The following is a 14,141-nucleotide window of genomic DNA, read 5'->3' as shown; positions in this document are numbered from 1 at the left end:
AACTTTAAGCTTTTTTTTCTTTTTTCTTCATGCAAGGAAGAAGGAACCATTAAAGGCTAGAAGACCGCAAACTGCTCCCTCCAAGAAAAAATAAATAATAAGATAATAGAAAACCCAAGTCAAGATCCGTTCATTTTTAGCCTACCTTCAGACTCTCCCTGTTCAGATCAGCAATCATTTATTGTAGTTCCTCCTCTGATTAAGTGGAAAAAAAAAAAATACGTCTGCGAATCTAAGAATTGTCAGTTGCTCACCATTTACAATATTTTAGTTCCTTTTTCATCCCAGTCCAAATCTGAAAACGTTCTTTAGGCACGCAGTGAGGAACTTGGGTGAAATTGTCTCCTTGCCTTACACCTATCTTTATTGGCATCTCTGGCCGTCCTTATACAGTTTTATGATGGTCGTGCCATCTTAAAATTATCTTCTAGTACTTTAACATGTCTCATCTACACCTTGTCCTTGAATTGCTGGTATCACTGTAGCTGTTTCTACCGAATGAAATGCATTCCCAAAACAAATACACGCCTACGATGAATATTTATTTTGTGTTTATATATGTGAACATTAACATTGTGCATAGCCTCCGAGGAACACTTATCAATATAGCTGGAAGCCTATGATGAACTTTTATTAACATTAGCAGCCTTGATGAACATTTATGATATTGGGAGAAACTTACGATGAACACTTATCAAATAGACAGGAACCTAATATGAACTTATTAGGCTTTTGCTTGTGGCCTGTGATGAACACTTATGATATTGGTGGCAGCCTGAGATAAATATTTATTTATAACTGACCCGATGATCACATTATCAACAACTCATGATGAACATTTGCAACATTGCCAATTGCCTAAATGAAGTTATCAAATACTGGTAACCGCCTGAGATGAATACTTTCTAACAGCACAATATGAACACTTGTAATATTGGCAATAGTCTACCATGAACTCTTGAAATGGATAGTTCTTGTTGCCTCTGATAAACGCTTAAACATACTAGTAACAGCCTAGGATGAACGCTTATGGTATTACTAGTAGCCTATGATGAACATTAGAGACCCCCCAAAAATGAGACTGGACAGCCAAAGTTGAAGATTCATCTAACAATATACCTCGTCACCTATGATTGGCTGATGATAAAATGTCGCTTGGATTGTAGTATATTGTGTTAATTTGAGCTACTGAAGATTTTCGCTTTAATCTTTATCTCTACATATGGATTTTACTTAACTGTACATGTAAATACCAAGATAATCGCCGAATCATAAATCGTAATGTTGACAAAATGACAAACCCCCAAGTCAGATTGTCGGTAGCAGATGAGTGGTGGATGTTGTTTCTGTTACTGGTGACTTTTTGCCCTTAGTAATGGTTGATTGTGCTGTATTTGGGTGTAGTAACGGTCATGGACCTTCTGTGCGGCTTTTCGGACGTCTTTGTGGTCCAGCAAATGAAAAATTATGGGATATTAAGGTGCAGAGAGCAAACATGACTTGAAAGTGTGCGTCGTCAGCTTTGCTAGGTAAGTTTCACTTGTTTTTACATGTATTTGGCCCATTTAGAAAACGAGTTGTTATACCATATTATAAACTGAAAGAGGCAGTGCAAAGATACAGGATATTTCCATAAATAAATTGGAAATAAGGTATATTAGAAGCTGGACCTTGTGTTTAGGCCCTCTTTCACACATTCCTCCTTACTATAAAAAAATAGCTATAAAATGAAGAGTTTGGTTGGTGAGAGAAGACCATTGTCTGCATTTAGTCCGAGATACTGTTTACTAATCATGTGGGGCATTTTGATGTTGGACATGTAGGACTAAGGCTTACTTGTGAAAAAATAAATCTTATTAGATTGAAAGTAGGTCCTTGAATACCTTGTGTATATATATATATATATATATATATATATATATATATATATATATATATATTTGACTGATAAAGCCTTCTTTTGTTGACTACATTAGTTATAAAAAAGGAGTTCTAGTGTATCTATTGACTGCTGTATCAGATCTCCATTCAAAAGTAGAAGCAATGCTGAAGACGTGCTGATTTAATTTTAAGTAGTTCCTTAGTCAGATAAAAACTTAGTGAAGTTGTACTGGATAAAATTTTCTTTAAATGTAATAACTCTCAAAATGACACAGTGTTGTCAACTCATTAACATCATATATTAATAAAAAAATAAAAAAAAAGTCACTGTCATGCAAAAACAATATCCATAAAAAGGAAAGACCCAAAAACAATTAATAGCAGTGCATACACTGCAGTAAATGGGATATGTACAACACCAAATACAACACTTGCGTCCTACTGTGATAGATAATATAGGTTAGGTTAAGGAACATTATGCATGTACAGTAAATATCTAAATAATGTACTTAAAACCTGTATACTGTTTTGGAGTTTAGTATATGTGATCTCTATTGTACAGCACCAAATATGGCACTTGCAATCATCTGCGACGCTGTAATGAAATTATATGACCATATGTATTTACCTAACCAGTCCTCACTTCTGTAAATGATGGTGATGCTATATATATATATATATATATATATATATATATATATATATATATATATATATATATATATATAGACTGTGGCGGAAGTTGTTATATCCATCCATCCAGCATCCAATTCTTTTTGCCTCATCATTATATATATCAAATATATCATACAGATACAATTTTATATACGATATTTGTCATTTGGCCTGTGATACAGTAGGGTTTCTGATGAACACTGTTACAAGCAGCCGATGATGAACACTTGTAATAGCAGCAGTAGCTTATGGTGAACATTTATCAGTGTTGGTAGGAGCCTAGGATGAACACTTGTAATACTGGTAGCAGCCTGTGATGAACATTTAATAGGCTAGTTGAGTGAACGATAATTGTCACTGTTGCAAGCAGTCTTTAATGGACACATAATGTTGGTAGCAGCCTATGATGAACATTATAATATATACTAAAGACCCGGAATTAGGACTAGAACATAACTAAGTAGCGTGTGAAGAACATTATAATATGTACTAAAGACCCGGAATTAGCACTAGAACATAACTAGAAGCATATATGAACACGCACCTCCTGCCGCCTCTTAGTCTGACCTGTCTGACCCTATGACCCATTGAAGAAAACGGGGAGCCTGTGTGCAAGTGTGTCTAAGGCTGCGTTATAATAATAATAATAATAATAATAACTCACGGTCTGTTAGGACAAGGCAGCTCTAAGGCTGAAAATATACTGCACATAAAAGAGCTAAAAGTAACAGTAAAAGGCGAGCATTGCCTTAAAAGTAAATGTAACAGCCAAATTTATAGATATAACTAGGTTTATATACTCGAGGAATAGGAAAACAAATTAAAAAAAAGAAAGAAAAAACGGTGGAGAAGGTGTTAGCTTGTGTTGGTTGATCATTCGGAAGTAGTAACTTGTTGCTGGTAAGGATGGCGTGAGATGGTGTTGGGTCGGGGGGTGGGATCAAGTTGCGGTGCCGAGGGTGGTTCAGGAGTTCAAAACGACGGTGGTATGCTTGATGGATGTCAGAGATGGTTGTTATGCTGAGAGTTTGAAGTGCGGTGGCATACTTGACACATGCTGGACCAAGAATGATCATTGTAGAACGCTTCTGGACAGACGCAAATCCATGCTTCTGTGTTGCAGTCAGACATGGTGACCATGCTGGTGAGGCATACCCAACGTCAATTACCGGTATGGAAGTAGGAAAGAGCGGTAGATGTTGCAGAGTTCTTCTTTGGGAAGACCAAAGGACTCGAGTCTTCGCAACATGTAGAGCCTGAAAAGAGGCGGATTGGAGGGCGGAAGCTGTGTGTTGGTCCCAGCGTAGTTTACTGTCAAAATTGATGCCGAGAAGCTTGATAGTCTGGACCAGCTCAAGGGTGTGATCGTCCAGATTATAAGGGAGGGGGGTGGAATAGGAGCAGTGGCCAGGTCAAACTGCATGATGACAGTCCTGTGGTAGTTGATGGTGACATCATTTTGTTGCGTCCATTCCAGGAGATTAAGATTTTTGTTATGGGGGGCTAATGGATGTGAACGTGAGTTGAGTTTTTTTCATTGTTGAAAGGGTACGGTACAGCAAGGAACAAAGGTTGCCGGTTCTTTGAAAGCAGCGGTAAGAAACAGGGAAGTGAGCATGGAAGTACAAAAGTTGTTGTATGATAGTATTGTGATACCAACTCTGACGTATGGAAGTGAAGCTTGGACCTTTTTGGAAGAACACAAGTCAAGAGGGACAGCGATGGATATTAATTATTTGAGAGGAGCATGTGGAGTTATATGGAGAGACAGACTGACAAATGAGGAAGTGAAGGAGTGTTGTGGTGTGGTTGTGGATGTGATAGGAAGCGTTAGGAGAAATACACTGAGGTGGTTTGGCTAGGTGAAGAGGATGGAGAGCGAGAGACTAACGAGGAGAGTGTATGTGAGTAAGGTGGAGGGAGGGGGGCGAGGGAGGGGGAGGCCGAAGATGAGATGGAGGGATGGAGTGGAGAGGTATATGAGAGAGGGGGGGGGTTGTGAGCTGGGGGGAAGGCAGTGAAATGGCGGGGGACAGGGTGACATGGAGGCGATTTGTTTGTGACTACCTGTTATGGGATTAAGGCGTCTTGCAGTAGATAGCTAGAAGTGATATATCACACACACACACACACACACACACACACATTGTCATCATGTACATGTGCAATGCAGTATAAGCAATATATCGAATAATTTCAGTGCCCTGTTACCTGGATAACAAACAAACCAGCCAGCCTCTCCACACTGACACACTGCTGCCATACTTGTTGCTGAACCCTTCATCTACTATGCTAACAATTTTCAAACTAATGCAGACTGATATTACCGAGTGCATGCAGCAGTACTAAGAAAAATGTTATGACTAAAAGTGAATCAGTACTAAATACAAACTTACTAGTTATACAGTGTGTAAAAATAGAAGTATCACTTATGCACAATCTTATAAACTGCAAAAACCAACGTTACTTGCCTTCCAGCTTTGATGTACTGTATTCACCTGATTTATATAAATATTAGAATGACACATAACGTTAGAAGTACTACTACATTTTTTTTTCGAAGACCGTGTGGGTTCCCAGCGAAATTCGGGGGTCAAGCCACCCAAGCCATGATTTTACGGGGATGAGTGGTAAAGCGATGCCTTGCGAGCCCACCCCGTATGGCGCGTGTGGAGCTATCCTCCGACACCCGAATTAAAGCTGATTCAAGCAAGATTGTTTTCAGTGGGTTTCACTTTTCCCAGAATCTTTGTCTGGCAGGTTTTTCAGAAGTTAATGTTCAAGGGAAAATAGCGTTATTATGACAATTTTTGCAGCTTTTTCACTCATGCAATAGCCTATACAGTTCTGGCGATACACCGACAAAAATTACCGTTTTATGAAGTCTAATAACACCAGTATCTGCAGTTAACACGGCATTTAATTCCTTATAAGAACGTCTTCTCATCGAGCTGCACGGAGCCCGTGATACTGCATTGACCCCCAGGAATTAGATTCGAATCCCATATGCCAAAGTCCATCGTTTCGTGCCAAAAGCATTAGAGAGATGGAGATGCGGCTACGGGATGAAGGGCAGTGTTGGAACAATCTAGTGACGTTGCGATGTATGTGTGTGCGTGTGTTTGGAAGACAAACTAATATCTTGCCTTTTTAAGCGTTTTTGGCTCCATGGAGGTGTGCTGGGCTGGTGTGCTGTTCATATAAGGCAAGTGAGAGTGTTTTGGTGCTCATAATCTGTTTATTCGTGTGGAGTGTGATATGGCACAAGCGGGGATGATTAGCCTTCCACTCGACACACAAGGGGGGGAGGGGTTAGCCTTCCTCTCGACATCATCAGTTGTCAGTTACGATGCATTTTATTGGTGTTTTTTTGTCAGTGTGGGATATATTAATGCTTTATAAAATTAGTTTGATAGATTTTTGGCTCTTGGTTGTTACAGAAGCATGGAAAGCGTACTTGTGTATATGGGAAGGAAGAGGCTGTACGTGGGAGTATCTTTGGTTTGGCTCTACTGCATAGATGGTTGCCGGGAGAAAGGGAGGGAGAGGGGAGGGGGATGGAGTTAGGGTCAAGGAGTCTCCAAAGAAGGGTTTGCATTCTAAGTGGCTTTTGGAGAAATCGTAACGTTTCTTCCTTAGCGATTTATGCTGAATGTTAGGCCTCAGTTTGCCCTGGGATGTTTTGTGCGTTATTGTAGGCTGTGTAATTTGGTGAAGTGTGAAAGTGATTAGGAGAATGTATGTGAATGAAGTGAAAGGGGAGGAGGAGACCGAGGATGATGTGGAGCGATGGGACATAGAGGCATATGCGTGAGGGTGGCTGGAGGAGGGGCTGTATGATGGTGAAGCAGAGGGTGACACCGTATTAAGGCGTCTGGCTAGAGATGGAGATTAATGTTGATGATCCAGACTGTGCCAATATTAAAATGACATCGGTACCACGCGGGAGAATTTTAGTGTAATATGCAAAATAAATCGCTAAGGAAGAGGTGTTACGAAGCCTCCTTTGCCATGCAACATACGGCTTAACCCCCTGAATATGGTGACGCATTATACTGGTTTATTTCTGCTGCCTCCAGACGATTTTATTCAGCTGAAGTGAGAGTTCTGGTTGTGAAGGAGTAAATGAACTGTCTAACACCCCCAGTTTGAGAATGTCACACACACACACAGACACAGACACAGACACACACACACACACACCCACACAATGAAGGCGCAGTATCCAACCCTTCCAGTTCGTAAATGTCTTGCATAAATACATGCATACGTACACACTCACGAAAGACTTATCTAACACCACCATCCGCTCATTAGATGTAGTGCTGCCTTCTGATGGCTCTGCACAGTGACAAGGCAGATGGTTTCTTGTAGCCTAGGAAGCCATTTATTATGTAAGGTGGTAAATGCAAAACCCGACGTACACCTGGTGGTCTAGTGGATTATGGCGTTCCAGCTTGACGTGCCCAGAAAGGTTTATAATCGAGGAGTGGTTGGGTTTTCTTGATCACGTCTTGCCCCAGAGAGAAAGGTGGGCCACTAAAGATTTGGTGTATATGACTCCACTACAGACATATATACTGTACATATTTGTGGTTTTATATGGAGTAGAATAGCTGGAGTATAGTATTGGAGTTGTTCCGACCATGAGATGATCAGTAGTACTGGTATTAATGATTGCAATATACCATACATTAAGTACAACTTCATCTGTTTCGTTATCTGCCAAAACTTGGATGATTCAGTATCACAATATTAACATCATTCCACTTGCTGACTTAAAACGAGGATGCAAGAAAATTGTCATAAAAGATGATATTTTTATTTTATCATATAACATACAATAAAAGAAAATGGATACATACAGATCTTTATTCCAAATCATGTTTGTTTAAATACTATAGAAACCATGAATATATGAGGACAGCAACTGCCATTGCGGAGACAGGGATGGAGAGCCGGAGAGGGAGACTGAGGACGAGGTGGAGGGATGGTAGAGACGTATATGAATAAGAGGAGGTGTGTGTTGGAGAAAGGACAGTCTGATGACGGAGGACTGGTTGGCATGTGACTATATACAAACAGACACACATAGGTAGCTAGACAGACAGCCAGGTATTTCACTATGCACAAGCTGGTTCTGGAACAAATGTCTTGGGTTGAGTCGATCTGTCAGTGTGTTTTCAGCGTCCTTCACCCCTGCAGTGGCCATGGCCGTGGGGACCGCCATGAAAACTACCATGAGGTCCACGAAAATGGACATGGGGTCCACGAAAATGGCCATGAGGTCCACGAAAATGGCCGTGGGGTCCACCGAATTTACCGTAACCACCACAGCCGCGGGGTCCTTTGAAATCGCCATGGGGTCCATCAAAGGGTGGAGGACCATCAGAGCGTCCATGAGGGCCGCCACGAGGGCCACCTACGTGATCATGGGCCCATCGGTGTTTGTGGCTGCGGTGGTTGCCTTCCCTGCAGTGGTGGTGGTGTGGGGTTTTGTGGTTGTGGTGGTGGTGCCGGTGGTGGTGGTGCCTGTGGTGGTGGCCGTCAGTACTGAACCGTCCGTCTCCACAACCATGACGGGGGTGATGATGATGGTGGTGGTGGTGGCCACGGTGTTCTGTCCCGGGCGTGTGCTGCTTCCCTGCTGCTGCACCACTGCTGATCCATGACGTGAACCAAGACATCCTGCTCAACCACTACCAGATTCACTGGGTATACAAGTTCTTCTGGATTAACTTCTATAAGCTTCCGTGGTCTCTGCGATTACCTTGAACTAACTGTTAGCCTTAAAATTAGTAGTCAGGATATGGCAGGAATTAAGATTTTTCCCCGTATGCACAGGTAGAATGTGTGTCTGGGTGTGCCTTCCCCCAGGATACCCGGACAGTTTATATCCCCTCGCTGGTGACGTCATGGTCAGGTGACTTGCGGTCTGCGGCGTGTGTAACGTTGCCAGTGTTGTAATTGTATAGCTGGGTCCGAGATATTTCCGTTTACACAATAGACTTTTGTGCCTTTAGCAAATTTTATAAGTACCATAGAAACTTCATCTTATTCTTCCTGAGACTCTTGTTCTTAGCAAACCCCCTAACGAGTCGAGCAATGTCTGTGAATCTCGCACAGTGGCCACCGTCCAGCGTGCGAGATTGCGTCATGATGCACGGGATTGCGCCATGTTACGGAAGTGAGTCATCGTGAACAATATTTGCAAACGTTCTTGAGACTAGGTTATGTATAGAATTGCTCGTTTATTCTTTGATGGTTAGTTGTATACCTATCATGCCCTTTACAACCAGAGCACAGTGAACATTTAAATGAAAGAGTACGATAAAACAAAAGATTTCTGATAAAATTAACATCATTTACTAAGGGAACTTAACCTGAATATTGTTTAAGATCTCGATGACCTAAGAAATTTATGACCAATTGTCTGTCTCTCCATGTGGAGTTACATTAAAAAGTAATGGAGAGTTGTGGTGTTGATGTGGATGTGATTGAAAGTGTTAAGAGAAATATTTCGAGATGGTTTGGCTGTATGTGGAGAGGATGGAGAATGGGAGACTGATAAGGAGAGTATATGAGTGAGGTGGAGGGGGAGAGGAGGAGGGGGAGACCAAGGATTAGATGGAAGGACTGAGTGGAGAAATATAGGGAGGGGGGGTTCAGTTGGAAGGAGGGCAGCCAAATGGCAGAAGACAGGGCGACGTGTAGAACATTTGTTTGTGGCCACCTCTTGCGGAATTAAAGTGTCTGGCAATAAATGGATAGATAGATGGTAGAGAGAATTCAGATATTTATTTGCAGGAAGATCAGCGGTCATGATGTTTTTACACTCATCTTTCCTTTTCCTCGCTGCAGATATTTCTCTCTCTCTCTCTCTCTCTCTCTCTCTCTCTCAATATATATATATATATATATATATATATATATATATATATAATTTCCCTCTCGTATCTAGGATATGCTTTGCAAAATGAACGAGAGCCGCGAGAATATTGTACTCGTGTCCTTACTGGCACACAATAAAGATAATTAAGACGGAGATGATCCTAAGCTTGTCAGTCCAGGGTAATAAGACAAGATGAATGAAAATATAGTAAAGGACACCACAAATTACCTCTTCAGTACGATGACATCTTGTTGACTGTCCTACTTTGGGCAAGACATTTTTTTTTTTAAATTCAGCTGTGCGACTAAGACTGAAAGCGATATTAGCAGCTAGTAATGATTCTTGCAGTTCTAGAACTCTATCCTAAGCTGAATAAAATCGTACGGAGGTGGCATGAAAAAAATGTGACATTCTCGAGCTGAAGGGGTTAATGCGTGTAGTAGCTATTAGGACTTAAGTGTACAAACATTCCTACCAGGGTTGGGTCCAAGTACAGGCTACTGTACTTAAGTCCAAGTACCCGAAAATTTTTCAAGTACAAGGACATCCTTTTTCCAATGTACTTAAGTCCAAATCCAAGTACATGTCATTGTAATTAAGTACAAGTACAAGTACTTTATACCATACAAAAGTGCTTCTGTTTCGAAGAAGGAAATTAAATGATGGTCACATTCTAAAGGTTAAGTTATTAAGGTAGAAAGTAACGTGTTAGAATATAAGTGTACTTAATCAAACCATTTTTTCTATGACAGAATATTAAGTCTACTTAATAATACCTTTATAAAGTCCAATAGAATATATACCGTTTTGTTAAATATAATGTACTTGATTGTACTTGAAAGTACTTGGTATTTTTTCAAGTACGTAGGGTCTAAGTTCAGCTACAAGTACAACCAAAATTTTAAACTCCAAGTACAAGTACATGAAAAACTGTACTTAAGTCCAAGTACCAAGTACAAGTACTGTACCTGGACCCAACCCTGATTCCTACATCATCATCATCATCATCATCATCCCTGCATTGCCCGCCGATATATAAATGTTATTATCTTAATCCACAAAAGGTGGTCCAAACAGGTAGCTAATTAGAGAGGGAAGTATATGACATTGTAATGCTAACCAAGGACATCACTTAATATTTTGCGAATTTAGATATATTTTTCCTGCTTGCACGTAAATATCAGCAATACAAGCGAACAGTGTAAAATAAATAAATAAATAAATAAAACTACCCAACGTGTGACTCGAATGTTCTAGAAGCCGTTGAAGTTGCTGAGTAACTGTTACCGCGGATGATGCAAGTGTACGCCAGGTGATGACACTGTGACCTTGAGGCTGTGTATGCAGGGCCGGGATGCACAAACACACCTACCGTCAGTTCCCGGTCATAACTTCAGGTTTTGATATGCAGGGAGGTCAAGGAGGCCGTCGAATCTTCCTCTATGTCCCTTTCTAACGTCACGCATAAATATTTGCCATGAGACGAAAATTACTGCCGGTTTTTACTCTCACAGGAAGATCAGGGAAAGTAGTGAAAAATCTTCCCTTATCAAGTTGTACCTGTAAAAACACATCTAAGTTAAGACAGGGAAGCGATTGTAATCATGTTTCAGAATCCCAGCACAGGGGGACTGATCAGAGCGCCACGTGCATCTGTGTCAGGTTACATTACATCACCTTATCCAAGACTCCTGCGTGCCTTGGTTGACCCACAATCCTTCTTCCGTGTTTCCTGATGTCTGTCTATTGCGTATTAATCCTCCAGTACAGTGACATCAGTATTTGCTATATTCCTGCTGCCACCAGACCGTTTTCTGTTTAAACCTTCACAGCTAAGAGGTTAGAAAAATCGTCTGGCGGTAACTACACACACACACACACACACACAAAACTACGATCCTAAATTAACAAATACAGTATTAAAATGTGAGAATAACTTTCCATCTTCAAGTGCGAAATTATTTACCTCAGATGTGCTCACGAGAAGTACATCATTTTATTATGGTGGTAAGGTATTCTCTATTACAAGAAGGACCATTCCCCCCCCCCCCACTCGGCTCACCGCCAGGATATGAACTGTGTTGTGGACCCCCCCCCTTCCTGATATTCCTGAACCCATCTAGGAACATGTTTTATGGTGTATTATAAGCGATTTTTTCTGCTTTCCATTTAAATCATTACCCTAATTATATTTGTTGTTTGCATTAGTATTGTTAAAAAGAAAAAAAAAAAGCCTCGTTGGGAGAGGTTAATGTTGAATAACCATGGGGGACATCTCACAACCTTGCCTCACTCAGCACTGATAATCAACTTAGTGACTTAGTCACCCACTATGTCTTACATATCCACCATCTTAATGACAGCTAAGTCGTCCTCCATTCACTTCAGATACACGAAAATCTTTCCTTAATCTCTCTACATTCACACTGTGATCGTTTGTTCCAGTGCCCCCCTCCCCCCCAAAAAAAAAAAAAAACGCACAGTCCGCCTCACGTGCTGTTTCCAATGTCTGCCTGGCTAAAAATATCTATTCCACACATTTATTTATTTATACTTAAGAAATGGAGAAGGAAGCGGGCCGGCCGATCACCCTCCCCCCTCACTCATTTTCTTGGCACATCCATGGCTATACCCGTACACCTTCATGAAATCCTCTTGCATCCTTTACTGCCAGCAAGAGAGGTGTAAGTTACTGTGTAGCAGGGAAGTGTTCGCAAGTGTGTTCGTGTATCAACTCCCACCCTGGTGACTCATACCACTTATCAGCACCACCACCATGGCGACATATCATGCTCTTGCATTTTCATGGCGATTATATTTAGATTAGGAGAGGAAGTAGAAATAGACATCATAAGCCATTTCAGCATTATCTCGCCATAGATACCGTATTTCATGCCTACAATCTCAAGACGATTTTATTCACGTAAAGGAGGAGTCTTGTAAAGGGGTGAGGAACATTAAGTGTAATTATGTCTATTATTTTTCTCCTGCCGCCCCTAGAGAATTCAGTTCACTTTAGGGGAAACCTCTCGTTGCAATATAGAATTTGTTGCAAAGCAAAAAATATAATAGTTCTCCATTGAAACACCGTTTTCAATAGCACCAGCATCATAGAACACTAGTTTATAATGGCCAGCTATAATAAATATCGGGGTTTCAATCCGTACTCTTCATACTTTATATGAAAAAAAAAAAAAAATAATAATAATAAGTATTACCCAAATTCAGTGCAGACCAATAGCCACTGAACCCTTTTAACACGGTGCGATAAGCCCCGGTATAGTTGTTGGGGTTATCCATTCCTGCTTTGAATTAACCAAAGCAAATTTTGTCTTGTAGAACTTACCTGCCCTCACCTAACCAAACATAACCTAAATTGGCCTAACCATATGAAATCCATCCTACTACCAAGTCATACAAAACCTAATCTAATATATTCAGTCATATCAAACCTCACCCGACCAAACTAACCTTATCCTAACTCAACCGCGTAACCTAATCTAACAACAGTAAGCCAAACTAATGCTAACCCAGTTTCACCTTATGTAGCTAAGCATAACCAAAATACTCTAACTTAGCCTAACCTGACCTAGCCTATGTTCTGCGTAGCTTAATCTGACCAAACCTAATCAAGCCTAGTTATGTTCAAACCAAGCTTAACTAAACCCAACTTAGCCTAATTTCACGTAAAAATGTAGCTTTCTCCCGGACACACTAACACATGTGGCTATACCGCAGCACCTGGACTACGTAGTTACCGCCCAACACCTGTGCTAAGAGGCCCAGCACAGGTAGGTAGGCTCGTTTGGTTGTGTGATGTGCGGTGGCAGTGAAAATATAGGAAGTAAAAGATAGGTATAGACTCGATCGCTTGGTGTGTGGAATGTAAGATAAGTGAAATGATAGGTAGATAGGCTGTGTGTGTGTGTGTGTGTGTGTGTGTGTGTGTGTGTGTGAGAGAGAGAGAGAGAGAGAGAGAGAGAGAGAGATAATAATATCCTGTATAAAGCACTTCCTCAACATTTAATCCTTCCGCTGTCCCCCTCCGTCCTACCGATTTGATGGCAAACACCAGTAAAATATTGGGTGCTTTCCTTGCCAGATACGCAATGACGTCGATTAATGAAGTACAAGATCAGATTAAGTCAACAGGGATATAGAAGAAGGCTGAGAATATTGCCTATTGACTACAGGAGGGTCACTGAGGCAGACACCTAATTTTTGCTAAGTCACAGCCTTCCCCTAGAATACGGCCTGCATTAATTAGTTTACATCCTGTCCCCCAACTGTACTGATTGGTGAACAGGGGCATGAGGGAAACAGACTGCGTTCAATTTTCTGACCGTCCCAAGAATTGAACGCAAGCTCTTTCTGTTGTGAGCTACACTTGCTAACCAACACACCACCTCCCCTGGTCATTGTAGTACTTGTAGCTCGACATTCTTCCTTTGGGTGACAGGGAGGGCGTTAAGGGATGTTTTTTGTTGTTAGTGTTTTTGTTGTTGTTGCTCTTTTCCAACATGTCAGGTCGAGCAAACCCATCGACCACAAGCAAGCAACCGCATTCCTGTGACAAGCATCGTATCGCCAGGGTTGAAACAGTCGGGAGAGAAGAGGAGGCATAGTCCTAGGGGTGATACGTATAAGCACTTAAGTTTCACCTCCTTCAGTCGCAGGGGGAGAAAATCAGATA

Source organism: Coenobita brevimanus, chromosome 60 (genome assembly GCF_032717465.1).
Source record: "Coenobita brevimanus isolate Jiangsu-jjx chromosome 60, ASM3271746v2, whole genome shotgun sequence".
In the NCBI taxonomy this organism is placed as follows: domain Eukaryota; kingdom Metazoa; phylum Arthropoda; class Malacostraca; order Decapoda; family Coenobitidae; genus Coenobita; species Coenobita brevimanus.
The sequence above is the reverse complement of the archived record's forward strand: the minus strand, read 5'-3'. Positions refer to the sequence as shown.